A 3951-nucleotide genomic window follows, 5' to 3' on the forward strand; every position below is an offset into this window, starting at 1 on the left:
CTACACCTGCATCCCCTACCATGACGGCATCACAGCAACAGCCTCAGTACTCAACACCCATATCTGCCAATCTCCAAGCACTAGACAGCAGATGTTTAAGGTGAGGGGAAAGATTTAAAAAAGACCTGTGGGGCAACTTTTTCACACAGGGTGGTGCATGTATGGAATGAGGTGCCAGAGGAACTGGTGGAGGTTGGTACAATTACAACATTTAAAAGGCATTTTAATGGTACATGAATAGGAAAGGTTCAGAGGAATGTGAGCCAAAGGATTTGTGGTTGGCATGGACAAATTGGACTGAAGTGTCTCATGAGTAGCTCACTGGTTAGCACTGCTGCCTCACAACACTAGGGACCTGGGTTTGATTCCCACCTCAGGTGACTGTGTGGAGTTTGCACATTCTCCCACTGTCTGTGTGGGTTTCCTCCGGGTGCTCTGGTGTGCAGGTCAGGTGAACTTGCCACACGAAGTTGCCCAGAGTGTTAGGTGCATTAGTCAGGGGTAAATATAGGGTACGGGAATGGGTCTGGATGGGCTACTCTTCAAAGGGTTGGTTGGGCCGAGGGGCCTGTTTCCTTACTGTACAGAATCTAATCTTACATGCTTTACAACTGCTGTACTGACTCTATGATTCTATTTATTTTTATATTTCTATTGTGATTACATGCCATGAAGAATAACTGATGAGAAGCAAGCAGCATGTTCAGCTTATGTCCTGGGTTAAGCTGAAGTAAATTGTCCTTTCTTATGGCAATAGTACTTTCTTACAAAATAGTCAACAGTAATGGCTTATTGGAAACTTTAATTGTTAGAAAAATCTAATTGTCTAAGTCATATGCTTTGGTTTATTTTCTTGGGATCAGTCCTTAGGATTGAGGAAATTCTAGAAACCAACAAGGGCAATCCATGAAAATGGCAACATCCTTCTCAATCTTTTCTGAACCCTTTCACATTTAACATCCTTCCTATAGCAGGGAGACCAGAATTGAATGCAAAATTTCAAAAGTCATCTTATTAATCTCCTGTACAACCACAAAGTGACCTCCCAACTCAATACTCAATGCACCACCAATAAAGGCAAGCATACCAAACACCTTCTTCACTATCCTGTCTACCCGCAGATCCACTTTCAAGGATTCCAAAGGTCCCTTTGTTCAACAACATTCCCCAAGACCTTACCATTAAGTGTTTAAGGCCTGCTCTGGATTGCCTTACCAAAATACAGCACCTCACATTTATCTAAATCAAACTCCATCCGTCACTCCTCAGCTCATCGGCCCATCTGATCTGAAATATTTGCTTTTCTTATGTATTTTATTATTTCCAATTTGAATTCTACATGTATATAGTATTGTTGTGAATGTCACATTGTTTGAACATCGATGTATGGACAACATTGCACCTGACCTTCCTATGCCAAGATGTGACGGTTATGCCACCTAGAGGCATATCATAAGAACACAAAATCAACAGTTTCACTTGTGCCGTGGATTTGTGAAGCAGAGAGAACACAGCCTTACAAATGACTGAAAGTTAAATGAACTTCATACTGCATCATGAACATAAAAAAAATTGTCCCAAGTCATGTCACAAAAGCTTAAGAAAAAAATGAACATTGGTCATTTGACAAATATCCCTGTCTTTTGATCATAGGCTTGATCAAATAATTTTATTAGAGAATGTTTTCTGAAAAGGGTTAAATCCAAGGAAACAGTTAACCTGTCCAGATTGTCCTGGCATTTCAGACAGTGAATGAAAATGGAGAAAAGGGCAAGGTTTTGGGCAATGGCTTTGAACCTTATCCCTATATGTAAATTACAAGATGTTAAAAAGGCAACAAATACTGAAGTCTTGAAAACTGTGGTAAGACCTGGCAAAGAGATGATCCATATTTAGATAAGGAAGCTGTTTTGCAGTCCCACACACTTAATTGGGAAACTATTAGATTTTGAGGGCAGATACCTACAGATTTGTCATAAGTTGGCTTGAAGTAACTTTTTGCCGTGGCTATCTTTTAAATTGTCCAGTTTGAATTAGTGCCCGCTAAGTGTGACAAATAACAGTTAAAACAGCATATAAGCACTCAACAGCTACCTCGATGTCATTTTATCAGACTCACAAAACATCACCAGGTCTGTTTTAATTAATGTGCACTATGTTCGATTCAGGGCTTCTTTGTCAGATTTAAAGAAACAATCAAAAGGTTTGACCTCAGCAGCTTGAACCTAGAATGCCCTTATCTTAAATAAGGATCTTTGATTTAGACTTAGACTTTCTGACTGTCTTATCTTTTAGCCATATCTGTAGAAAAGACCAGCTATATTTTAAAAAGATCTTTTCTGACATTGTGCTAGGAGTTATTACTAATATTTGCTCTTAATTGCCTTTGTATTTATGAGAATAGGTTAGCATGCTTTCTGTAAAACCTTTGCAATAATCTGCATACTTGAATATAGGATGTAGCATTGCTTGCACAGACAATCTATTTAAATGAATGTATCGTTTATTCAGAATGGAATATCATTCCTGGGATCTAAAAAGTGATGGGGCATTTATCTCAGCCTACATGACTCTGGTCACGGGGCTAATTCAGACTCTTTCCCCGGTAAGGAACCATAAGGTTTAGGGTTAGAAGCTGAAAACTCAAGAATATTCATTTGTACAATTTCACCGTGACTTGTGTGACACGGTGAAATTCTTCTGTGACACAGTTTAAAGTAGCAACATTCAAGAAGGCTGGGCGTCTTGAGGGATAATAAACGCCCATCAGCAGAAATTGCTGGAAAATCCCAGCAGGTCTGGCAGCATCTGCACCCAAACATTAACTCTGCTTTCTTGCAACAATGCTGCCAAGCCGTCTGTGTTTTTCCAACAATTTCTGTTTGTGTTTCTAATCTCCAGCATCCACAGTTCTTTCCTTTTTAAAATAAACTTCTCTGACGCCTTTACTGCCTTTTTATACAACTCAAGATTTTTCAAATTTCTTAATAAGTTCCACTTATAAATACCAGATGCTCATATCTTGTTAGGTGAGACACAACTGAGGACCCCATTGTTAAAAATATAAGAATTAGGAAGTGAGATGTTTATATCAAAATTACATATATCAAACTCTCAAAACTTACAAAATTGCTCTAGTTTGAAGTATTTGAGGGCATTTTCTATTTTTACCCCACAGTTGATCTCCCCAATTTTCCCAACATGGCAGTGGCTTCTGATACCCCACTTGACAGACCTCCAGGACTGACTATGATCCACCCACCAACCAATTTGAAAGGACAGCCTCAATAAATGATTGACCAGAGATGATGGATCCCCGACAGACTTACTGTGAATCCCTGAACTGGCCCTGAACTGGCCACGGCCCACTTTGCGGATAGTAATGACAGTTAGGAACACCTAACCCTGAATGCCTCAAGTACCCACCCTACCATATCTAAACACCACACAGATTTTGGTCAATACACTTAACTTACTGTGTCAGTACTTTCTGGCTGATGACAGTCCCTTTAATTGATTAAGGGCTACTCACCTCAGACTGTGAGACATGTACACTTGATTGAAATACATTCAGCCTGTTTGACCTGGAAGCTGCTGGCATGGATGTAGGTATAACTGATCACTGCTGACAACCATAACAAGCTGCTTGGCTTTGTGCCTACACAAAAAGGTACAGAAGGATAGAACTACTCTAAGTTCTGACTGATATGCAGTGCACAATGTAAGGCAAGCCAGAAATGCTGTGAGCACCGACATAAGCACAAAGTGAATGAGCACTAAGAAGGCATGTGAAAAGCCCCGAGTTTCACCTTGCTCCGATACCAGAGATGGCTGCCTGTCACTGCACAGTGACATTGTAATGAAGGGTGTCAGTGAGCTCCAAAATGCAAGTGTTGAAGTGGTGAACTGCATTGTACGTGAGTCATGATGGTTAACAATGATGTGTTGAGG

The sequence above is a fragment of the Chiloscyllium plagiosum genome, chromosome 1 (assembly GCF_004010195.1).
Source record: "Chiloscyllium plagiosum isolate BGI_BamShark_2017 chromosome 1, ASM401019v2, whole genome shotgun sequence".
In the NCBI taxonomy this organism is placed as follows: Eukaryota; Metazoa; Chordata; class Chondrichthyes; order Orectolobiformes; family Hemiscylliidae; genus Chiloscyllium; species Chiloscyllium plagiosum.